This window comes from Eschrichtius robustus, chromosome 11, assembly GCF_028021215.1.
Source record: "Eschrichtius robustus isolate mEscRob2 chromosome 11, mEscRob2.pri, whole genome shotgun sequence".
Taxonomy (NCBI): Eukaryota; Metazoa; Chordata; class Mammalia; order Artiodactyla; family Eschrichtiidae; genus Eschrichtius; species Eschrichtius robustus.
In genome coordinates this window covers 41032581-41058980 of record NC_090834.1, presented here as the reverse complement: position 1 = coordinate 41058980, position 26400 = coordinate 41032581, and the positions used below count along the sequence as shown (strand labels likewise).

General features: G+C 39.8%; 1 long non-coding RNA gene across 1 annotated transcript in view; it reads left to right on the top strand.

The window, feature by feature from the left end:
• Window positions 1-10160: 10160 nt before the first annotated feature.
• LOC137772422 (uncharacterized) overlaps window positions 10161-26400 on the top strand; it is a 119071-nt gene continuing 102831 nt past the window's right edge. The window contains exon 1 of the long non-coding RNA XR_011075473.1: window positions 10161-10497. This is a non-coding gene — a long non-coding RNA (uncharacterized lncRNA). The remainder of the gene's footprint in view (window positions 10498-26400) is intronic.

The window sequence follows — 26400 nt, the reverse complement described above, 5'->3', positions numbered from 1 at the left end:
TATCTTCATAGCATTTATCACTATTTCAAATCATCTTATTCACTTATGTGTATGTTTATTGTCTGACTCCTCCCATCTAGAATGTAGACTCCAAGAGACCAAAGCTTTTGGTCCCCAAAGCCTACATCAGTGCCTGTTACATAGTAGGCATCCAAAACACAATTGTTGAATGGATGAATGAATAAACCATGTTTGTTGAATGAATCAATTAGTCAATCAATCAACCTTGCAATCAATCAATGGGAAACTATATTTTATATCCCAATAAAAAGAAACCCTGCCATCTTTAATTTAGTAGGTCTAACAAATACCTAAGTTTCTTCTGGGGAATATGCTTGGTGATTGGGATGGCAGGGTGAAATTTCTAGGGCAAGTTTTTTAGGATAAGATTTTCAATGATAAATGATATCATTCAGCTAATTTGATGTTAAGAATAAAAGTTCAAATCAATAGAATTAGAAATGAAAAAGGAGAAGTAACCACTGACACTGCAGAAATACAAAAGATCATGAGAGATTACTACAAGCAACTCTATGCCAATGAAATGGACAACCTGGAAGAAATGGACAGATTCTTAGAAATGCACAACCCACCGAGACTGAACCAGGAAGAAATAGAAAATATGAACAGACCAATCACAAGCACTGAAATTGAAACTGTGATTAAAAACCTTCCAACAAACAAAAGCCCTGCACCAGATGGCTTCACAGGTGAATTCTATCAAACATTTAGAGAAGAGCTAACACCTATCCTTCTCAAACTCTTCCAAAATATTGCAGAGGGAGGAACACTCCCAAACTCATTCTACGAGGCCACCATCACCCTGATACCAAAACTAGACAAAGATGTCACGAAGAAAGAAAACTACAGGCCAATATCACTGATGAACATAGATGCAAAAATCCTCAACAAAATACTAGCAAACAGAATCCAACAGCACATTAAAAGGATCATACACCATGATCAAGTGGGGTTTATCCCAGGAATGCAAGGATTCTTCAATATACGCAAATCAATCAACGTGATACACCATATTAACAAATTGAGGGAGAAAAACCATATGATCATCTCAATAGATGCAGAGAAAGCTTTTGACAAAATTCAACACCCATTTATGATAAAAGCCCTGCAGAAAGTAGGCATAGAGGGAACTTTCCTCAACATTATAAAGGCCATATATGACAAACCCACAGCCAACATTGTCCTCAATGGTGAAAAACTGAAACCATTTCCACTCAGATCAGGAACAAGACAAGGTTGCCCACTCTCACCACTCTTATTCAACATAGTTTTGGAAGTGTTAGCCACAGCAATCAGAGAAGAAAAAGAAATAAAAGGAATCCAAGTTGGAAAAGAAGAAGTAAAGCTGTCACTGTTTGCAGATGACATGATACTATACATAGAGAATCCTAAAGATGCTACCAGAAAACTCCTAGAGCTAATCAATGAATTTGGTAAAGTAGCAGGATACAAAATTAATGCACAGAAATCTCTTGCATTTCTATACACTAATGACGAAAAATCTGAAAGTGAAATTAAGAAAACACTCCCGTTTACCATTGCAACAAAAAGAATAAAATACCTAAGAATAAACCTACCTAAGGAGACAAAAGACCTGTATGCAGAAAATTATAAGACACTGATGAAAGAAATTAAAGATGATACAAATAGATGGAGAGCTATACCATGTTCTTGGATTGGAAGAATCAACATTGTGAAAATGACTCTACTACCCAAAGCAATCTACAGATTCAATGCAATCCCTATCAAACTACCACTGGCATTTTTCACAGAACTAGAACAAAAAATTTCACAATTTGTATGGAAACACAAAAGACCCCGAATAGCCAAAGCAATCTTGAGAACGAAAAATGGAGCTGGGGGAATCAGGCTCCCTGACTTCAGACTATATTACAAAGCTACAGTAATCAAGACAGTTTGGTACTGGCACAAAAACCGAAATATAGATCAATGGAACAGGATAGAAAGCCCAGAGATAAACCCATGCACATATGGCCACCTTATCTTTGATAAAGGAGGCAAGCATATACAGTTGAGAAAAGACAGCCTCTTCAATAAGTGGTGCTGGGAAAATTGGACAGATACATGTAAAAGTATGAAATTAGAACACTCCCTGACACCATGCACAAAAATAAACTCAAAATGGATTAAAGACCTAAATGTAAGGCCAGACACTATCAAACTCTTAGAGGAAAACATAGGCAGAACACTCTATGACATACATCACAGCAAGATTCTTTTTGACCCAGCTCCTAGAGAAACGGAAATAAGAACACAAATAAACAAATGGGACCTCATGAAACTTAAAAGCTTTTGCACAGCAAAGGAAACCATAAACAAGACCAAAAGACAACCATCAGAATGGGAGAAAATATTTGCAAATGAAGCAACTGACAAAGGATTAATCTCCAAGATTTACAAGCAGCTCATGCAGCTCAATAAAAAAAAACGAACAACCCAATCCAAAAATGGGCAGAAGACCTAAATAGACATTTCTCCAAAGAAGATATACAGATGGCCTACAGACACATGAAAGAATGCTCAACATCATTAATCATTAGAGAAATGCAAATCAAAACTACAATGAGATATCATCTCATACCGGTCAGAATGGCCATCATCAAAAAATCTAGAAACAATAAATGCTGGAGAGGGTGTGGAGGAAAGGGAACACTCTTGCACTGTTGGTGGGAATGTAAATTGATACAGCCACTATGGAGAACAGTATGGAGGTTCCTTAAAAAACTACAAATAGAACTACCATATGACCCAGCAATCCCACTACTGGGCATATACCCTGAGAAAACCATAGGTCAAAAAGAGTCATGTACCAAAATGTTCATTGCAGCTCTATTTACAATAGCCAGGACATGGAAGCAACCTAAGTGTCCATCATCGGATGAATGGATAAAGAAGATGTGGCACATATATACAATGGAATATTACTCAGCCATAAAAAGAAATGAAATGGAGGTATTTGTAATGAGGTGGATGGAGTTAGAGTCTGTCATACAGAGTGAAGTAAGTCAGAAAGAGAAAAACAAATACAGTATGCTAACACATATATATGGAATCTAAGGGAAAAAAAAAAAAAAGGCCATGAAGAACCTAGTGGCAAGATGGGAATAAAGACACAGACCTACTAGAGAATGGACTTGAGGATATGGGGAGGGGGAGGGGTGAGATGTGACAGGGTGAGAGAGTGTCATGGACATATATACACTACCAAATGTAAAATAGATAGCTAGTGGGAAGCAGCCGCATAGCACAGGGAGATCAGCTCGGTGCTTTGTGACCACCTAGAGGGGTGGGATGGGGAGGGTGGGAGGGAGGGAGATGCAAGAGGGAAGAGATATGGGAACATATGTATATGTATAACTGATTCACTTTGTTATAAAGCAGAAACTAACACACCATTGTAAAGCAATTATACTTCAATAAAGATGTTTAAAAAAAAAAAAAAGAATAAAAGTTCATTCAACCTTCCTTCATAGAATAGAATGTCCATTGTCCAATGTACTTCCAATGTTTATGTACTTCCAGGATCAGAGCGTGTTATGAGAAAAAAATAATATAAATGAGGCCCCTTCTCCCACTAGCCCTTAACCTAATCTTTCTCTGACCACACAGAAGAGGAGCCTTGGGTGGATTCCCCAGCACCTTCTGAGATGGAGGTTAGTGTGCAGAAAATTTATTAGAGAGTACTGTCAGGATCAACACCTGTAGAAGGGAAGAGAAGGAAGAACTGAACAGAAGGAGAAGTTGAGCTGCTATTCAGTCTCATTAGAGGCCTTAGTCAACCCTACAAGGAGTTCTGAAGCTGGAATTACCCTTCCTTTGTCGCAAGTTGGGGCAGGTAGGCTGAACTTTTATATTTCCACTGGGATCAGTCATTGGATGTGAGATGCTCTGAAAAGTGGCACAACTTTCAGCCAGGCAGCTCTCTTGAGCAGAGGTGATCCCCATAAGGGAATCAGGGATGCCAGGGCTCTCCACCAGCCTCACTCCCAATCAGCTGGGGAGTAAGTCAGTCATGCTCAAAGGGGAATCTGGGTGATGAATCACAGCATCCACCACAGGCCCAGAGTCCAAGAAGGACTGAAGTTAACACTTCCTCACCAAACAGAGAGAATAGGGAACTTGTGCTCTCTGCTTTGAGCCAACATTACAGAGTGGGAAGTCAGGGATGTTCTTAAGCGCAACATTCAACAGCGGCTTTTAAAAGACAGGCTTTGTTCTTGTTCTTGTTCTTCTTTTTTGTTGTTGTTGTTTGTTTTGTTTTGTTTTAAGATTTTTTGTTTATTTCCTACTTAAGAAATGGAAAAATCTTTCCTCTTTGCTCTGTGTCAGACCATGGCTATGCTCTTTTCAATCTAAATTCCTGCCTTTGCAACGGAGCCTCCGCATTTAATGACTCTCTTCCATCCATACCAGCTTCTAGGACACAGAAGGGTGCATCTGAAAGAAATATTTTCTTAAACCCTATAATGACCAAAAACTAGTGGTAGGGGTTGACCTGGGAAATTATCTATGATGAGTATACTTCTAAAGTTCAGAAAAGAAGGAGTAATTATGCCAAACTGTCTTACTCATGTTTTCTGTTTTGTTTTGTTTTGAATTCACTCTAACGTCTCTGATGTTAACAATGTGTATTTCTTTGGACCTCAAACTCTAACGTGTCTTAGAATAAGCTGGTATGCTTATGAAAAACAAATTGTTGGGCTTCATCCCCATGGAGTCAGAAGATCAAAGTGGGACCCAGGGGAATCTGCATTTAAAAAAAGAAAATTCCAGATGATTTCTGATGTAGGTGTCCCAGACATCACACTTTAAGAATCACTAACTCATTTCATGGCAAACACATTTAACTAATGAAACAGTACTCGCAGTGACTGATTCTTATGAGCAATACAAGAAACGCAATTTGAGCAAGAGCTTAAAGACAGGCTGCTGCCTTGCACAACTTCAGGGAACTCCATTCACACAAAACACAATCGGATTATGCTCCCAGGGTTCCATTCGTGTTGTGGTGCCTGCAGACTGATTTGAGAGGTGGCTCTGTTAAAGTCAATACAAACATCTCAGGACAAGTGGGATACCTAGGTCCTCACTCAACTGCTGCAAACTCTGGTTTCCTTTCACATAGAGAAGGTCAACAATGGCTCTCATTCATCCGAAAGGTAATAAACCTTCTCCCGGTTCCAGTCCTGGGGGCTTCAGTCCATTCCCAGATACCTTCAGAGAATGAAAGTTTCTTATTCCCATCCCATCCACACCATGTTAACCAGAACACAAGCTTTTCTTAATTTCTCTCCACAGCCATCTTGAACCCCAGCTGCCATCTCTCATAGGAGGCTAAACCCCATCTTTATGGGAGGCAAGGAGCATTCCTTGGCGTTGTCTTTCTCCTAAGCCACTCTCTCGAACTTCTCTCAGTTAGAGAAAGTGTCTTTTAATTGGTAACTTAGCTCCTCTGATGGGTCAGACTCTTTTCTTTTGAAGATTTTAAAACCACCAAACAAAACACAACATGTTATGGTTATGAATCAACTTATACAGATCTACCACAGTTACAACGTACCCAACCTAAAGAAGCTGTTTCCTTCCCAGGGTCAGGAAAGAAACCATATTCACATTTGCTATCAATAGTTACACTCTAAAGAGCAGCTGTGTAAATTAATCCTTCTTTAGGTCAAACAAAGATTGTAATTGCATAAATATATTTTTGGAAGATGGGACTGTGTACTTGAAATATACAAGATACTGTACCCAATATACTACCTGTTAATACAGGCTCATTTAAGCCTCATTAAAAACCCAAGGTGGGAAGCAGTGTTAGTCTCCCCATTTTACACACAGAAAGCTGAGTAAAAGTTGATTTCTAATGATCACATAGCAAGAATTGGCAGAGCCAAGACTTGTACTCACGTTTATGTGATTCTAGAATCACAATTAAGCACAAAAAATACACTTCCCAGGACAAGGTTGCAGTCTACATCATGAGATTTTGTAAGTATCACAAGGTCTTCCCTGACCCAAAGATGTCTTCCTGCAGTCTTGCTACCATAAACTTCATATTTTTAGACAAATTACTTGATTTTCAGAAAACCATCATTAAAACAGGAATATAGCCTAAGACCAACAGACCTTTTCCTCCTTTACATGCAAGCACCACTAGAAAACATTGCTGGAATATTTTAGGAGATAAATGTAGTCTAATGTTGAAACACAGTGAAAAGGAGGCCTCAGGGAAGAGGATTTAGGACTGGTAAATATTGATGCGGGAATGAAAGGAACATTCTGGATATTGAATCACTGATTAAATTTCCTTGCACATTTCTGGGAAGCTCTGACTAGTGAACACGCTTTGAGGAGTAGAATTGAAGAGAAAGAGTATATAAGATAAAGTCAAGAGATGTGCTGCCCAGGACAGATTTGGCCAATTTTTACCATTTTGCTTTATTCTTTACAGTCTTCTTTCTAATTTGACTTTCAGAAATTGACTTGCCAGGCACAGCTTCAAGCTTTCCAATGGATGATCAGGAAACTCTTTCTCCAGATCTAACAATTGAGTGCTTATCGTTTAAAATAAACCCCTACCTGACAGCCCACACCACTTCCCCACCACACTTTATCTTGATACCCTGATTATTCCTCTTCAAAACCCGCATCATTACCCAAAATCATACTTAATTATGTTATATTTTATTTTGTTATGTTATATTATTTGCTTGTATATCACCTATCTCTCTGTCAAGATAGTAAATTCCATGAGGAGTAACTTTGGCAGTCTTGTTCATCCCTGCATTTCTAGCACCTAAAGTAGTCCTTGAAATATAGTAGGTACATAATAGATATTTGTTAGTTGAATGAATCAATTATGGTATAGACTGCTGTAAGAGGTACTGAAAGAGTTCATACATAACATTATTTAGTGTTTACTATTTCCCAGGACTGTTCCAAGCACTTCACATCCACTCAGTCCTTTAATATTCATTACATTTCTATAAGGTAGATACTATTATTATCCTCATCTCATAGATAAAGAAAGTGAGGCACAGAAGGTTATGTAACTAGTTCAATGTCATGCCCAGGAAGTGGTGGTTCCCTTAAACATCACACTAAAATAAGACAAGACACTGCCGGTTTGTTTGGGAAGACAAGTCTCACCCACATGAAAAACAATGAAGTTCATTTTGAATAACAAAGGAGGGATGATCAAGTTTTCCAAGGGTTGAGAGGAGGGAAGGCTCCCAGAGGACTGAGATGGTCAAGGGAGGCCTCAAAAAGAATCTGAAATTCAGACTGGTTCTTGAGTAATGGTTTGGCTAGTGATGGCGATCTCTTATCACTGAAGTTCCAGTGATTATAATTAAAAAAAAAAAAAAAAAGCTTGTTCCAGTAAAGATGTAAAGGACAGTGATGACATGACATACAGATACCTTTTTGAAGGTTCTGTTTGCCTTCGCTTCAAAACATTTACTGATGCTTATAATGAATCAGGGAAAAGAGGAAACAAAAACTAAGGGCCTGAAGATGTCAGTCCCCTGAGATGTTCTGGAGAAGGCAGCACGGCTTTGGGGACCCCAGTAGCCCAGGAGTCAGGAATTCTGCCTGGAGAAAGCAAGACAGTTGAGAAACATTCACCCTCCTTCCCCCATTCTGTCTTCCATCACTGAAATGAAAACTGAGTTATTATTACCAGAATGTTTAGAAAGTCAGAACTTTGTTAAGAACGACTCATCTGTACTGGTTGGTGATTTCCCAAGTGAAGTCAAAATTTCAATACATGATTCAGCACTGATTGCTGTGATGATTATCAAGATGTCAAAAGATTGGCATTGCTGTCAATGAGAAGTGAAGAGGCTCATTCTCTTTTGGGTTATGATCAACAATGTCTTAAGCATTGTAGGGTTTCAGTGAGGTGAGGAATGCGTTAGAAAACAACATGCAAGACATAGCTCCCATTTTTTACTTTCCTATCCAAGACTAGACCACAAGATTCCATTAGTGGTGTTTTCAATTCCTTCTATTCATCGGGGTAGCAGGATTCATGATTCAATGACCTAAGAATTAGAATCCTTTCTCTTGAAAACTGGTTTTTAAAAGTGCCTGGTGGGTATGACTAAGAGGTTTTGTGCACTGGGGTTTCAGTTGATGTTTGTGTTTTTTCTTGTTATGACTTAAAGGAAAAAACCCAAATCTAAAATTAGCACTTGTTTTTTTCAACTTGGAACTTTGTAAACACACCAGCAGTGGCGTGTGTGCGTATGTGTGTGTGTGTATGTGTTTTGCAATAAGCAATATTACAATTCTTTGACATTTTCATTGCTGTTTCTTGACATATTTAGTGAGATTTTTAAAGGTTTCTTTAGAGAGAGGGAAAAAAAAAGAAAGAAGAAAAAATGGCTGGCTTCCAAATCACCATATGTTTCCAATTGCAAATTCAAAAGCAGAAGACAGGCCTCAACTCAAGCTGTACAGACTTTTGTGGGAGTTATAGAGCTGGGGAAGTAGGTCTTCTTTTTAAATTTACTTATTAGAATTTCAGTGTTATCCAATAACAAATGATTGGGAGGAAGATAAAGCGTTCAGCAAATATTCATTGAGTACCATCTATGTGTAAGACAGTGGGTAGGGGAGGATACAAAGAGGTTTAGATGGGATATAGTTGGGGACACAAGATATGAGGGAAAACAAAAATCCAATACAAGATGGTAAGTGTGTTCAACCAGAAATTCTCCAGGAGATCAAAGACTAAGGAGCTGACCTGTAAAAGAAGGATTCATAGAAGAGGTAAGATTTGAGGTGGGTCTTGATGCTGGACAGTAGGATATTCCAGGTGAAAGGAACTATAGCGCCAAAGCCACAATGATGGAGTTGTGCAAAGCATTCAGGTATGGTCACTGAGTCTGTGCAGCTGCGACTGAGTACATATGAGGGTGGAGAAGGGAGAATGGAGAAAAGATTGGAAAAGAAAGTGTAAGTCAGATTACGGTGAACTTGAATGACAGGTTTGATATATTGTTGTTTAAATTTTATTGAATCCAAACAATTCCTTGAGTTAGGTATTAATTATTAGCCCCATGTTATAGATAAAGAAACTGAAGCTCATAGAGACTAAGTAACTGTCCAAAGTCAAATCGTGAATATTTGCTGAAACCAGACTTGAACTGAGGTCTATTTGATTCCAAATCCTCTTAATCTGTTTACCTACAATAGTTGAGCAGACTTGAGTGATAACTACTGCGAGGTATTCCAGTAGGAACAGTGATATTTTATTACAAGGCAAAGAAATTAGAATGTGGAAATTAAACAGCAACTGCTTAGACCAAGGGGGCCACAGGCATGGTAGAAGTAGTAGTACCCCTAGAGCTATTGTGCCCTGGATGAATCCTCAAGAGGGACCTTGTCACTGAAGTCTAGACCTCCTAGCCTCAGAGTTGGACAGTTCTCCTTCCATATGAATGGAAGCACATTCATTTATTAAGAAGCCCATGTGGGGTGAGGAGTATTTGGATAGTAGCTAAGGGTATTTGGATCCATGGCAGTCCAACATATACTATTTGAGTAACTGCCCTCCTTGGAGCATTAAAGGATTTCCAAGACCTAGTTCCTTGAGTCAAATCCAGTTAATAAATGCCCCAAGACACTGTGAGTCACTGAGGTGACAGGGGTTAGGGCTTCAGAAGCCACTTTGTTTGCAAGCAACAGTTATCTAATTGTAAAAAGGGCTTATTGTTTCATGTTACTGTAAAAAACAAGGGGCCAAGTTGACTTCGATCTGGGTGCTCAGAAAACATATGTGATTCATTGTTCACCATCTCTCAGCTCTGTTATCCTCAATATTGGTTTCATTCTCAGGTCGTTTCTCCAAGTGGTGGTAAAAATCACTAACAGTTCACGTACCCCAAGGGAATGAGGACAGTGTGACAATGGAGTGCTCCTTTCTCCAAAAATACAGCAAAATTTCCAGCACTAGGTCTTAAGGATCCAGCTTGAGTCACATGGTCATTCCTAAACCAATTACAGCAGCCAGAGGTCATGCTCTGATTGGCTAGTTCCGGCTCACAAGCCTACCCCCACCGTTAGGAGAGAGGCCCAGCTGCACCCAAACCACATGGTATGAGACTGGGAAATGGATGATTCTCCAGGGGAAATGGGGTTGCTGTTACTAAAAGAAAGAACATTGGTTATTGGGCAGCTGTCCTTGTAGTGTTGAAGGCACTACTGATATGACGAGTGGAGACAGGCCAAAGGGATAGGAGAAAAAGGGCCATCTACCACTATGATGAAGTAGAATGGCTTCTAGGTTTCCCACTTTCTACGGGAAGTCTGTGCCTTCCGTCTCTCACAACTTCTTTGCTCCACCCTTTGCTCCAGACTTGCCGAACAAGCTGAGCCCCATCACGCATCCAGGCCTCTGCACGGGCTGCTTCTCTGTCTGGAATGTAGACTCACCCTGACATCCTCCTGGTAAGTCTGTATTTTCACATCTTTGGGCATAACTCCCAGCAGCACATCAGACATTCTTTTCTGTCTGTTCCCATGGCAATTCAGCTCTTTTTCAGGGGGGGAGGGGAACTGGCAATGGTCATTATATTTTATGGGTTTGCCTTAAGAACAGTGACATGTAGTAGGTCACCTTGATAATCCCTAATCGTATGTTGAATAAATTGTTTTCTGATTGCCATCTGTGAGGGGGCAAGGGAACCCAGTCCTTTCCCTATAGCTGATGTGTTATAGACCCTACACATAGGACATATATGACTTAATATCATGTATGACTTAATATCAGCCCTTAGCAAAGTCATGTAACAATGTCCTTTACCTCATTTTCTTCTGAGTTCTCCAGAGGGCCAACTCTGTCTTCCTCACGAACATAAGTATCTTTTAAGGAGACATCAAAATAAAAAATCTTCTAGAACTTTTTAAAAGAATAATTTAGTCCTTCCCTTACTGCTATGGCTCAGGGCTAAATAAACCTTTGACGTTCCTTCTACTCATGTGTGAGGTGGCCTGATGCTTCCCACAGAGGCTTCCTAATGGATATCACAATTTGGGAGACCATTCGGACAGGTTTGAAAGATGGCAGGATATTCCAGGTTTGATGACGGAGTCACAATCGATCTTCAGGTAACCCAGTTTATTCCACGTGAGGAACCCCAGGGAAGCCTACTTAGGATTAATATTCTTGCCATCATTTTTCACAATGTGGCATATTTAGGGCAGGAACCGTCAGACGCTTTATAATGGTGCTTCCCTAGAGGCCACTGACAAACTCACAAGCCTTAGCTCTTCACCAGGCAGGACTCTTGCCTTTTGTAAGTTGCAAGAACTGTGACAGTAAGCTTGCCAAGCTTCCAGGATGCAGCAAGTCCTGTCCAACCAGCCTGTCAGAGAGCGAGGTGATTTATAAGCCAGAGTCTCAGGGCACCAAAAGGAAAAAAAGAAGGGAAAGCTTCTGAAGGGGGGCAACTAAGAACAGTTTTCTTTCTTCACCTTTCCATGATGCTCTGGGGCGGTCTTGGTAAATAGGCTGCTGCACTGGTCTTGGGAAAACCCACTGCATAGTCACAGCAGACATTAGTAATCAATCAGGGCAGTCTCACTCTCAGAACCTGAGTTGGTCCTTCTCATTACAGCCAAATACTTAGAAGAGGCACCTGAAATGAAACTCATTCTTCTCTTAGAGTATTTTTCTATGGCTTCCCACTGAGTTCTAGTACCACCTTTTCCTACTCTAGCCAAATCTCACTGATCCTCTAATATTTCTCCTCTCTAAATCCTATTTGAGACTCTTCATCATTCCATTCAGTTTAGCATTCATTTGACCTCTATTTATCCTAAGGTTTTCCAACAAGATCATAAGGCTCTTAATGGGCTCTTCTGTATCCATAACTTCCACAGTGCCAGCCAGAGGAAATACTCACAAATAGCTCACTGACTGGCAAATGAGTTTTGGACAAATAATTTAGCTGCTGAGTATGTGGGGAGGAACTAACATTTATTTAGCAATAGCTGTACACACACATTACCTAATTTAATTCTCGCAGCAGAACTTTGAGGTAAGTATTGTCATCCCTGTTTTACAGGCTAAGAAATTGAAGTTCAGAGGAGCTATAAAACTGATTAGTAATAAATATATCCAGAAGAATTAATAGATTTGAGGAACAGCAGTACTTAGAGAAACCCCACAGAAGAACTGGAGATATATAAGACACCACGTTTTCTGAGATTCAATATATCTGATAAGTTCCGTATTGTGATAACGGACAAGAAGAGAATTATTTAAATCAGAATTATCATGAAAAATCCAGGAAATGTGGCAACTGCAATGAGAGAGGAATTTAAGGCTCTGCTCTTGTAGGATATATATATATGAATATATTTATTACTTTATTCTCACCAGCAAGACTTCTTTTTTCAGCTTTATTGAAATATAATTGACAAATAAAATTGCGCATATTTAAAGTGTACAATGTGATGATTTGATATATGTATACATTGTGAAATAATTACCACAATCAAATTAATTAACAATCCATCACCTAACTTAGTTACTCTGAGTGTGTGTGAGTCTAGAGAGAATGCTTAAGATTTACTCTCTTAGCAAATTTCAAGTATACAATACATATTATTGACAGTCACCATGCTGTACATTGGATCCTCAGAACTTATTCATCTTGTAACTGAAACCTTGTAACCTTTGACCAACATATTCCAGTTTCCCCCACCCCTCAGCCCTTGGCAAATACCATTCTACTCTCTGTTTCCATGAGTTTGACTTTTTTTCTTTTAGATTCCACATATAAGTGATACCATACAGTATTTGTCTTTCTCTGTCTGGTTTATTTCACTGAGCATAATGCACTGCAGCTTCATTCATGCTGTTGTAAATGGCAAGATTTCCTTTTTCATGGCTGAATAATATTCCATTGTATATATACCACAGTTTCTTTATTGATTCACTCATCCATAGACTCTTAGGTTGTTTTCATATGTAAGATAGATATTTTTAAATTCCCATTCATTGTTCTTACTTACTGTCCAAAAGATTTTCACTGCTGATGATTAAAACTGTATTTTCAGATGAGTTATCAGTGTTAAAGTTGGTGAAGAATTAGCCAGACAAAGAGGAAAAGTTTGGGAAGGTGGGCTCAGCAAGTGGAGCACAGAGAATATCATTTCAAGCAGAGGACGCTGCAGAAGTAAAGGCACACAGGAAAGAAACCAGATAACTTGGGTGCAGAATACAGCTAGTCTGACAATGCTGGAACATAAAATATGCAGATGAAAGTGAATCAAGATGGAGCTAGGGAAATAAGCCTGGGCCATATTCAGAGGTAATTTTGGGTGTAGTTGACAACTGGCACACTATAGCCACCAAGAGATACTGGTCTGGGAGGAACCATATGCTGGTAGGCATTACCCCTTTAGATGCTTGATTATGGAAGAAATCCTGGGAAGCTTGGAGGTAGAGCTGGGGTGGATGGAATAGGAGGTTAAACTCAAGAGGGGGAGTTGGACAGGGGCCTAGACAGTTCATCTAGATTAACCAGAGAGAAGGCATGGTATTGTATGCCAATGGGGAGATGCGGTCTGGAGCTTGTGGAAATTCTTTTCTAGTTGCTTGGCTTTTCCCAGTGAAATATGAAGCCAGGTCATCAGCTAAGAGTGAGGATGAAGCAGGAGGGCCTGGAGGATTGTTGAGGGATGAGAAGGTCTGTAATACTCACGTGAAAGAAAGGGAGAGTGAATCAAGTAGGGTTGCTTGGGAGCACTTAAGAACCCACTTGAGGTTAATAATCGTGAGGCTGAAGTGGAGCCCATCACTATGATACTGTGTTTTTCTCTGGCGGTGCTGAGGTCCCTGAGTGCTGGTGTAGAGTAGGTAGAGTATTGGATTTAGACAAAGTTGTATTTTTTCCAGGTAGGTGTGAACAAGAAGTTAAGGCCTGATGTCGTAGAATTATCTATAGTGTTTCAGTCTTCTGTATTATAAAAGGGGACTGAAGAGACCATGTCTCATCCTATCTCTTAAATCAATGTCACATACACGCCCCTGACATCTTGTTCCTCCCCTTCACAGCTAAATCTCTTGAAAATGTTGTCTACACCAACTGGCTGCATTTTCTCATGTCCCATTGAGTTTTCACCCTACTTCTCTGGATGCCTCTTCCAGCCTTCTTCGTGAATTCCTTTCCACTTGTTCATCTCTACATCCCTTCCTACCCTTCCTGTTATCCCTGGGCTCTCTCATCTCCTCCCATGGCTTTTATTACATACTTGCAGAGGACTTCCAAGTCTGTGTCTTCAGTTCTTATCTCTCTTTGAGCTCCAACCAGCCTCTCCCACGCCTTACTGGATCTAACCATTCAGATGTTCTTCCCACACCACAAGTTCGAATGTCCTAAGTGAGTTATTATATTTCAGCCTAACATGTCCCTCTTAAGAGTGTTCTCTGTCTCAATGGTTCCACCATCTACCAAGCTGTTCTAGTCAGAAGCCTGAGAATTCACTCAATCCCCCCTTTCCTCTTCACATATATCCTATTAATTAATCAGCAAGTAATCATCAATTCTACCTTCTTGGTATTTTTCTGAATTTCCCAAATTACTGGCAATGGATATTTAATCAGAAAACTATCTTAATTAAAGAAAATATTTTTTCATGTCAATTTGGGTCTGGTGCTCAGATCACCTCCACACTCTTGGGAAACTTACCGCAGACATTTGGCAAAATTACTTTTGTCTCTACAAACAGCCTGACAGCTTTTGGCTTCTGCAAAAAGAGATTGAGGGCAGAGCTATGAATATTTAATCTGTTTCTCATTGAATTATCCAAAAAAACAGAAATGGAAACCCCACCCACTGACCAGCCCTGGTTGCATAACTCAACATCCTCACATTTTATGGTTGGGGGCCACAAGGGAAAATTGAAAGCAAAACTATGGGCCCTTTATCTTATTGTGTCAGAACCTTCCATGGACTCGTGGGCTGAGCATGTACATTTCCATTTAGAGCTACTGCACATCATGACTTCTAAAAGTAAAGCAAGCTGGGTGGATTTCTTGGGAAATGCTGGATGGCTGGGGCATATCAAAGGGAATTTGGAATGGTTTATGTGGTTTGAAAATTCTTGGGGCAAAACTGCCTTCCTGTTGCTTTTGGAAACTACAGTCCAGAATTGGAAAGGAGGTAAACAACAGGAACTCCCTCACCATTTGGGTTGTTTCCCGTTTGTACTTAGCTAATTATTTTATGCTAACAAGAGAGCATGTTTCTCTACAGTCTCTTTTTCAAAGGCTTGCTGCAAGCATGGGACACTTGGAAGATGAAATCAGTCCACTTGCCATTTACAAGTTTACACACAAATGGAGCCAGGTGTCTTCTGCCATACAAACCAATGAATGAACTTTCTTACCTGCTTCCCTGCCCTCTCCGCTCCATTGTACCTAAAATGGGTGGAATTCATTTGGTATGTGATTAGCCATCATTCAAGGCTAGCAGTACTGAAAATTTCCAGGTGGTTGGTGGTCATGAATTTAAAGTAGGTTTAGTAGTCATGTCCAGTCTTCCCACCTCCCAATCCCCAATACATATTGGTACCAGCCTGGAGGCAAATCTCTCGCTTCCTTCTGTATCCCCCTCAGCAGACTCTTGGGTTGTTAACTTCTTCCATTCCTCTAAATCTGCTACTTCTCTCCTATCTGTGTTTTTTATTTCAAAAATTTGCTCTCCTGTCATTGTCTCTTCTATTCTTTTTGTTCCTATGGATTAATACCTCTTTCTATTCCTTTACTATGTGTTTTGTAGGATCTGAGGAAGGAGAGAAGATAAACCGGTATTATCAGTCACTGATTTTTAACCAGAACCCTTAATTATTTTTGTATTTATGTTTCTGCCACTAAATTCCTTCAGGGCAGAACTGGGTTAATTAATTTCTGTCCTGACTACCTTGCACGATGCTTGGCATTTTCAGTAATGCTTTATAAAAAAAGAAAAAAAAGATGGAATGAGTGTCTCTAAGAGCCCTTTTGCTATGCTAATACCTAGAACAGGATATAAGCTACACCTAAAAATTTAAACAGACAGGGGTTACAGAGCAGATAATGATACTGGAAATTGGGTCAAACATGCTTTTGGATCTGTAGAAAAGCCAAAATGTATTTTTCTAAGTGGTGTTTTCAGAGATTTGATACTTTTCTTTGACGCATATGTATTATTCAGGTTTCCAAGAAAAGTTTTCCCATTGCCCAGGTGTGGGGCATGTTGGCCCCCTCACTGCCCCAACCCTGGCCATAGCTGCATCTTTTCTGAGTTGTTCTCTGAGGGTGGGAGTGCGGGCAGCCTGAACTCCTGGCTCAGGCAGTTGAGTAGGAGAAGAGGTGGGTGGTTCAGTAATTTATTTTTGCATGCTTGATTTAAACCATTCCCTCCTCACCAAATGGGAGCTTTCAGCTATTAGAGAAGACGTGTAGCCCCTTTTGTCTCTCTGCCTTTCAAGCTGCAAAGATGCCTTTCACCAGATCAAAAGATTAAGGCTCCTTCCAGAATTCCATACCAGCTGGTTCTGAGCATTTTAAATGTGCCTGAAAAAAGCATCTGTTCTTTCCATGTTATTTCTACCTTCCCTTTATACTAAACACCTATTCATTTATGTCTGCTAAGGCTGATAAGTGGAGAATCTATAGTTTGTAAATATAAAAGAAGAACCCTCTACCATGCATTTATTATTTCCCTAATTTTGCTGGTTCCATAAAGACTCTAAAATAAGGCTTACAATCCCTGTTTTTGACCAGCCGCCAGCCTGGAGTACTCAATGTTGACTGGAGCTATATTTCTCAGGATAGAACATGACATTCGCACAAGAACTTGGCTTATATATTTTGAGAAACTTAAATCCTTGAGAGGCTTTCATGAACTGCTGTTTTGAAACTTCCTAATGCCCCAATTAAAGAGGTTTGCAGTTTTCTCTGAGTTTCACCGCTCAGCCTGGTGTAATCTGGATTGGGACAGTTCCAAGAGAGGAGGTCAAAAAAAGTGCAGATTCATACATAATGTATGTAGGATTTTAATAAGCATCCTTTCATACGACAGCTTCTCTTCATGGCTTCCTGTAAAACTTCACAAGCCACAGGCACTATGACTATTATTTTTTAAAAGAGTAGCAGAAGGAAATGTTCAACCTTTTGCAATCTAAGTTGCTCCCAGAATTAAAATGTCTTTATACAGATGCCTCACAAGAAAAATGTGTATTCTATGGCAGTAATCCTCATCAAAATTAGATAACTCAAACTCTATGAATTTATATCAAGCTTGAGAAATTTCAACACTCATTTCCCATTTATAAAGTGATGGTAGATTAACATCTAATGGGAAAGGGGGTTTGAGCAACTACCTACTAATCCTAGAGATGGAATAAACAAGAAGATAAACTTTAAACAAAATAGACTAGGAAAAGCATTTTTTAAAGTTGATTTTGTTCTATATTTCATAGGATAAGGGCATATCAGATTTGAATGGAACCTTAAAGAATGTATAAGATGCTCTCTACAAAAATCTCTGCTGCCTCCATTGGAAGCAACCTAAGTGTCCATTGACAGATGAAGGGATAAGGAAGATGTGGCACATATATACAATGGAATATTACTCAGCCATAAAAAGAAATGAAACTGAGTTATTTGTAGTGAGGTGGATGGACCTAGAATCTGTCATACAGAGTGAAGTAAGTCAGAAAGAGAAAAACAAATACTGTATGCTAACACATATATATGGAATCTAAAAATTTTTTAAAAAATGGTTCTGAAGAACCTAGGGGCAGGACAGGAATAAAGACGTAGATGTAGAGAATGGACTTGAAGACACAGGGACGGGGAAGGGTAAGCTGGGATGAAGTGAGAGAGTGGCATGGACATATATACACTACCAAATGTAAAATAGATAGCTAGTGGGAAGCAGCCACATGGCACAGGGAGCTCAGCTCAGTGCTTTGTGACCACCTAGAGGAGTGGGATAGGGAGGGTGGGAGGGAGATGCAAGAGGGAGGGGATGTGGGGATATATGTATACATATAGCTGATTCATTTTGTTATACAGCAGAAACTAACACAACGCTGTAAAGCAATTATACTCCAATAAAGATGTTTAAAAAAAAAAATCTCTGCTGAGTGGTAAGGCACACAGGGTTGATTGTTTACCCAAGAATTATCCCCCATCCATTCTTTTTCTTTTAGGAACCCTTTGGAATACACCTCTCAGCACCAAGAGGAGTCACATTGGGCCTTGATAGAATGACACAGTGTCTAGAGCTTATGGACTGAGAGCCAAATACAGTACTGGTTGAGATTTTAAGTTGTCTCCCTTTGGGTACTGATTGAATGCATTTTGTAGATATGGTTACCATCCACTTATTGGATAACCTCCAGGGAAAGGGAACTCAAAATAGTCTTTTCCATTCTTGGCTAAGTCTGAATGTTAGGAAATATTTCCTATATAAGAAGCTGAGGATTTGCCATAAATCTTTCAGTTGCAAGTCACAGCACCCAACTCAAATTATCTTGGTTTTTAAGAATGGATTAATTGAAAAGTCCCCCAGAGTTGTTTAGGCTTAGCTGGATCCAGTGGTTCCAAGGCCCTGGGAAGGCTGATTGAACTGATTGTCTCACACTCTGTGTGCCAGTAACTATAGTCGTGAGCTTAGAGGATCCTGGTCCATCAGTTCTAAGTCAAACATCCATCCCTAGGGACCAAGGGATTGGGGGAAGAAGAATCAGTCCCCCTTGAACCACATGGGCTGAAGAGAATTCCTATAAAGTGAGGGAAGGAGAATTACCCAAAAGAAGGAATGTAGAATGGTACTGTATAGACAAAATCCCATTCTTTGTGCACAATTTAACATCTACGCCCTTTCCCCTGCGTGATGTCAATTACTCCATATACAACAGGAAAGAAAGGACATACTTCCTCTGCCATGGGAACAACTCAGTTGCCCCTAGTTCCTGCACCTAGCTGTAAACTGAGGTTCTCCAGCGGGCAAGCATTCTTCTAGGGCAGGGCCAGATGTGGTTCTGCATGGGCTTATAACCCATTACTAAGTGATATATTAAAGCCTTCTCCAAAAAAAAAGAACATGCAATATGGAGGGGAAAATAGAATATTCACAATTCAAATTCCCAGCTAGAAAAGGAGAGAAATTAAGACAATATGCAAAGTTTACTAGTTCACAGCAGATCTCACACAGGTGGGCAGAATTAGTGAGGAATTCCTGCATGCAGTGGAGTGAGATATCGGACAGCCATCCTGGTTGATCCCAGGTTTTGCTCCAGGGGGACCTTCCTTATTTTTGTCCTCTATGGCCATGTCCAAAAAGAGTGTTATATGATTCCTCTTTGGGGAATGGCCCTGTGTCTGTTAGATCTAATGGTGCATTTGCTCTGGGTGCAGATTTGGAGTTTTACGGTTTTTTAGGGTTGAGAAGTTGCAGGCCTAGGGTTTCTCTGGCAGCACATCTCCCTTAAAAACTCAGTCAGAAGCTGGCCAGCTTGTTAGTAAACAGAACCAGTTATCTTACTGAGTCATGGTCTTTGAACATGGACCCAGTCTCTATAGTTTCTGTGTCTTAGGAATATGCCTTGCTTTTTACCATCCTTCTAGCTCTCAAAGAACTGCTTCTATATTGACTCTGCCTCAGAGCAACTGAAAACAACAGGCTAGAAGAAGTAAGGCACAGGTAATTTGAGTGAAATACACAGCAGGAGGTGTCTGCATATTCTCTGGATCCTCCTGGGTCCCCATGTGATCTCATGCTATTTTTCCCACCTCCTTGCCTTGCTCCCATCAACATTTCTTTGAGAGAGAGAATTCAGATTTTCAGTCCTACAAAGAGCGTGATTATATGATGCTGAGCTACCTTGGATTTCTGGGCCTGGCAGATACATCCTCTTTTAGCAATAAACTAGCCCAGGGTTGCATATCCATCCCTGAGCCTCTCCCTGTGGCAGGTGGATGGAGCAGGTTGAGTGGTCACGCTGAGCCATGTCCTCACTCCTGGGAGCAGAATCATTCTTACCACTACCACAGGGACAGGACCTCCTGTGCCCACCTCACATCCTCTCTGCTCACTTGTTTACTCCAGCCACTTGCAGCACCCAGACATAAATGACTGCATTTTACTTCAGTTACATTGTACATCTTTGTGTGTGTGTGTGTGTGTGTGTGTGTGTGTGTGTGTGTGTATAATACAGAGGAAGTATATATATATAATTTATATAGAGGATGTGTATATACATATAAAAATATGTGTATATATTTATATATGTATATATTTTACATTATGTATCTCTTTATATAATACAGTACATTATTATATATACATTGTATACATGAATCTTTCCCAAGACCTCTTTTTCTCTACCTGTGAGGCTTGCTCGGCTGTTCTGATGCATGTGCACACAGGACATGAAAGAGACTTAATACCCTACGGGCAGACCTTGACCAGCGCAGACAGGAGTCAGTGGATGAATACCCTTCTCTTCCACTTCAAGTCACACTCTCCACAGCTCCTCACAGGGTTTCTAGCAGGATGGAGGCTTTTCCTACTTCCTATTTTACTCTTCCCTGGCCCACACTCTTGTTCTTTGAGAATATCTTCAAAATAAATTACTTGCATGTAATTTGCGCTTTAGACCCTGTTTTCGGATGGATGCACACCGCTCATGACTATTACAGACTGAGACCTAAATGAAGAATCACGGTCAGTGTCATGGCTGATTTGTACTGAAGCCTTACTCACATCAGGCGTTCTTTGAAATATGCTACTTGTTTGGACTCGTTCGGTCCTCACAACAAGACAGTGAGATAGGTGTTCTTTTACCTGTGAGCCATGGAAGGATGAATAACTTGTCCAAGGCCCTGCAGCCGTTAAGCAGAGGAGGTAGGATTTGAACACAGGCAGTTGACTCCACAGTGTGCGCTTTTTATCACTACACTGTCCTGCTTATGACTCCTCCTGTTGTCTAACACCTCTTTGATAGGTTTGCTTGGAAATATTTGAAGATATCTTTCAGGGTTTTTTTTTTTTGTGACTTCTCTTCTCCAGGTTTAACTAAGCATACATCTCTACAAATATTTATTGAGAAAGTATTATGTGCCGAGCAATGTGACAGGTATTGGGGACACAGTGATGAACAAAACAGATCCTTTGGCCTCAAGATGCTTATAGACCAGCAAGGGCAGGAATGGGTGGGAGGCAAACAAGGAAGCAGGGCATGCAGTGTGATGGCCATAGAGATACAGGTCTGCACAGGCACGATGAAAACACCTGGGAGGTACAATTACCCCAGACCAGTGGAGGTCGGAATATGACTAGGTCTGTGATGAACTGGAAGCTGGGAGTGAATGAGAAAGCGAGGGCAACTGTGTTGCCTAGTGTGTGGCGGGACACCTGGTGTTAGAGCGCCTTCAGGGAGGGAGAGGACACTGCAGGAGAAGGACTGGGGAAAAAGGTAGCTTGGTTTTGAAATTAAACACAGCTGCTTTGGGACCTTATGTAATCTACCCTCCTTGTTTTTTATGTGCAGTTTTGGGGGAACCACAGATATAGGCTCCTAAATACATTTTGTTCATATATTTTGTAATACGGGTAAACTCTGTAATTCCAGCCAGTGGTAATCTTAATTCTATCAACTAACATAGGTGCTCTTCTACTGAGCTTCATGTTTTTAAAAATGTCACTGTCATCCATGTTTCTGAACATTGTACTACTCCTCAATTTGTGTTTTTCTATTTTTGTTTTGGTTTGTTTCTGTTTTTGTTAGCCATATCACCCTTATGACTCCTACTGAGCTGGCAGTCAATCAAAATCTTTGATTTCTTTTCCTAATTCTTGGGGTTTTTTAAATTGTTTTTGTTTTGTTTTGTTTGCTTAAGTATAGGAGTTGATACTTTCTAAAACGTATTTCTTGAAATTGAGTTCATTGCTTTAACTTGTCAAGGTCTTCTGAGTCTGGATACTATTCCTAAACATTTTAGCTTTCCCTCCAGTTTTGTGCCATTGATACAAGGCTGCAGTTTTAATAACTATGAGAATAAACAAGGTTTCAAAAATTTATAGGCACATGCTGTCCTAACTTTAAAAAGGAGGGGAAAGAAAAATCTCAGGAAAGTTAGACCACTGAGATTTCCTACTAATTATTGTCAAATTTCTAAACTAAATTATTAAATAGATGTTTGGAGAGCATTGAGCAAAGAAAGTGCTGATTGCTTGAAAACAGTGTGAGTCTACTAAGAAAAAATACACCAAACTAATCTGATTTTTCCTTTCATGGTGTTGTGAATTTCAGCAGGGAATTTAACAAATCCAGTCCTTTCAGATGAGATGGATTTAATTATAACGGAATAAGTCATCCTAACCGAGCGTATATGGTATAGTTGAAAGAGCATGAGACAGGGTTTCTTGTCAAAATGGTACTGTGGGTCCCTTCCCTGCTCAAACACAGAAAAGTAAGATAAAACAAGAAATGAAGGATAAAAAGATGATAGCCTTACTCAAAAACAAGACAACTTCTCTGTCCACCAAATAAAGAACAGAAACATACAATGCCAAATGGGGTCCAAAGGCCAGATCTCCAAAAACAGGAAGAGAGAACTGAAAGTTTGAGTCCTACAGGGTGAAAGGGCCCGAAAACAGTCCATTCATACATTTGGGTGGGCCATATTCAATCATTCTGTGAAAAGGCTGGATTTACAGTTTCTCTTAAGAGAAAAAATAGAGATGCTTGGACAGTAGTAAGTCCCATAACAATAACTTGCTAGAAGTAATTATTATCTCTCATTTCATCCTTTCTACAACTTTTTTTAATGTAACTTGCCTGGCATCTATAGGCTTTTAAGTTTGATATCGCCACCAAGGGTAAAAGTAAAAATAAATAAATAAATAAAAATAAATTGAATTACATTAGTCTGTAATTCAAAGCATAGATCCAAAGTCAGCTGCTCAGGGCCATGCACCTATATCACACCAACTCTCCTTTGCATGGGCTTGGGTGGGGAGCTTTTGAAGGAAAAATTGTGAATGTCAAAGACTACTTCTCATGTTGAAACTTCAGGTATAAAAGGTGGTGCAGACCAGTAGAGACCTATCTCAAACTTGCCTGTTCCACTGCCTATTGCTTTTGACGTTGTGGCTTTTCTGGGTTTCCCATATGTGTTTCCCACTAGCGTAGTTTTCAGCTGGCTGCAGTGGAAGGTAGCTGAATGCCAGGGTGTGAGAAAGAGCACACAGGTCTGCTGTTTTGCAGCCGGAACTCACGAGGGAAATTGATGCCCCGCAAAACACACGCAGCTCTTGCTGCATAAGCTGGAGAAGATGACCTCCGGCCTCCATTTGTGAACCTTAGTGCCAGAGAACTGGGGGGGAGAAAGAGAATCACGAGCACCAGGAAAAATAAGCAACTTGCATATGTGTCATATAATACTCTCTTTCCCTGTCTTTTTCCTCTCCCTTCAACTCCTTTTTCACTCCCTTCTTCAGCAAATCATCTGAAATAGCAGGCTTCCATGCAGCCTAATGGGGTAAACACTTTTAGGAGAACCTTTCCTTCTTAATTTCTCCAACATTTTTCTTATGACACCTCTTTGTTCATCTGACCCAAACCAGCCAAGGAATCTTTTCCTCTAGTTTTGGACTTGAGATGGTAGAAAAGCCTGCCAGTTCTCCCAAGGGGCAGAAACTGTAAGACTTAAAAAAAAAAAAAAAAAAAAAAAAAAACTTGGAACTATCACTCCCACCCCACCATATGTTTTCAGCAATGTGGACAAAACTAATTTGCAGTGACACGGAATGAAATGCCTGTGAGGAAAGAAGACCAGGCAAGAGTTGGAGAGAGAGAGGGGTGGGAGGGAGAGAGAGAGAATATTCTGCCATTATATGTCTCTGGCTGGTTCTTGTTTCCTTACCCAACAGCATTCTTGTTCTTCCCATAATTTGATTGTTAAACAATTTCTTTGCTTTAATGAAAAAAATTAATTCCCTTAAAAAAAAAAAAAAAAAAACTAGTTCAAGTTTTAGTGCTGTCATTGCAGCCAAAAGGGTCAACTAATACAGCATTAAAATTCTTCCGGTAGGTAAATGTCTTTTACCTACGATTAGATTATTCTAAGATGCAACATTCAGACCCATCAAGATGGGCTTGTTTGCGAATACCACATCGAGATGGCATGCCCTTCTCAGTTGTGAAAAGGTCACATCCTACAAATGTTTCAAGTAGAACACCGTCCCTGGAGGAGATAATATCAAGTTATCACCCACATGCTTCAACCCATGTACTTTTCAGTTCTCTTAAATGGTCATGCATCTCCCAACCTAAGGAAAAAAAAAATCCATCTTGACCTTACCTTATTCGCTCAAAGATGAAGAGGTAGGCAGCTGAATTCGCTAGAATTTCAGACCACAGATGTTGTCCTGAGAGAACAAAAAGGCTTAGTTGGGGGCTTCCCTGGTGGCGCGGTGGTTGTGAGTCTGCCTCCCAATGCAGGGGACACGGGTTCGAGCCTTGGTCTGGGAAGATCCCACATGCCGTGGAGCAACTAGGCCCGTGAGCCACAACTACTGAGCCTGCGCGTCTGGAGCCTGTGCTCCGCAACAAGAGAAGCCACGATAGTGAGAGGTCCGCGCACCGTGATGAAGAGTGGCCCCCGCTCGCCGCAGCTAGGGAAAGCCCTTGCACAGAAACGAAGACCCAACACAGCCAAAAATAAAAAATTAATTAATTAATTAATTATTTTTAAAAAAGGCTTAGTTATACCCTCTGAAGCAGTGATTCGGAGTCAGGGGGCATGGGGAGGGGGTGGCCTCAGGAAAATTGCATCAGATACTCTGGACAGGGGTGGGATAGGTATGCACCCATTTATGCTTATTCAGCCCTTCCCAAAGCTTAAGCTACTCCCTTCTCAAAATGAAGACCTAATTCTGGCTATAGCTTGTAATTTACTACTATGTAAATAAATACAAGTGCCTTTATTTCTAAAGACAGAAATCATAGCTAGGTATGGTCTTCAATGTGAATGCATGCTCAACCCACTCAGAGATTACAAGGGTGCTTGCTAAGGTCAGCTAAACAGTGCTTTTTTCCAATTAGGTGGCACAATCAACTATAAGATATGTTTGAAATAAATTATTACTAGTAATAAAGTACTGAAATTCATACAGTGTCTATTTATAAAATATAGTGGACCCAGTGGCAATCCTTTACATCACTTTTTACTCATTTCCACTCTTCTGTGCTTTCTTGAAGGAAATAAAAATGTATAGGTATTACATTTAATTAAAACACAAGAAATTGGATATATATAACCTTAGATAAATGTAACACATAATCCTAGGAAAAGTCTCAAATGCAAATACTATCAATCATGTCTGTGAGAGAAAAAAAGCTGAGAAACACTGAGCAAGGGGTATACTAAAAGAGGTATGGGCCATGGAATGATTATGTACAAAGATGAACACTACATTTATAATGGTGAAAATTTGAAATCAATCTTAAATATCCAACAACGGAGGATTGCTTAAATACACTATGATATGTAGATGCACATTTAGACTGTGATTAAAATACATGTCCTCAAACACTAATGACATGGGAAAATGCTTATGATATACTTTGAGTAAAAAAGGTGTATTTTTTATAATGTCATTTTTAAAATAAAAGATAGAAAAATAAATTAGAAATATGTCAAAATGTTAACAATGTCAGAATAGTGGGATTGTGGGAGATTTTATTTCGATCTTTTAACTTTTCTGTATACTTTATATTTACTCTGATGAGCACATAATATTTCTATAACTGGGATTAGTGGGAATTCATTCAGAAAATAAAAATTAAGAAACTTGAGGTCAAAATGAACAAGGGGAATGTTACTGTTTCCCTCATGCTTTCTCCACATCAAGCCAAATGTATTTGGGCAGCTAAATGTGGGAGGATGTAAATTAGAAGGGCAGACAGAATAGCTTGATAATCTCAACTGGAAATTATTTAAGATGATAGCTTTTAATGTTTTCCTCTTTTTCTCATTTATAGCAGAATCACTTTAAAAGAAGTATTCTCCTTCTTTGACCAAAATCAAAATGATTTTATCCTCTGATATTTACCCTTTCGACAACAATTTTTTTTCTACTTCTTGGTTCTACTTGGTATTTCTACTTTCTCCAAAAATTGAAACAGCCACTTGAAGCCTTTTCTAATAAATATTCTTGCTCAAAATGAAGATCATTTACAATGACAAAGTCTGGCCGTACACAGTGCTAAAACTTAGGTGATACTGAGCTGACTTCTGATGTTCTTTTTTCTAATTTACTCCTGCTTCCTAAACTCTCCTCT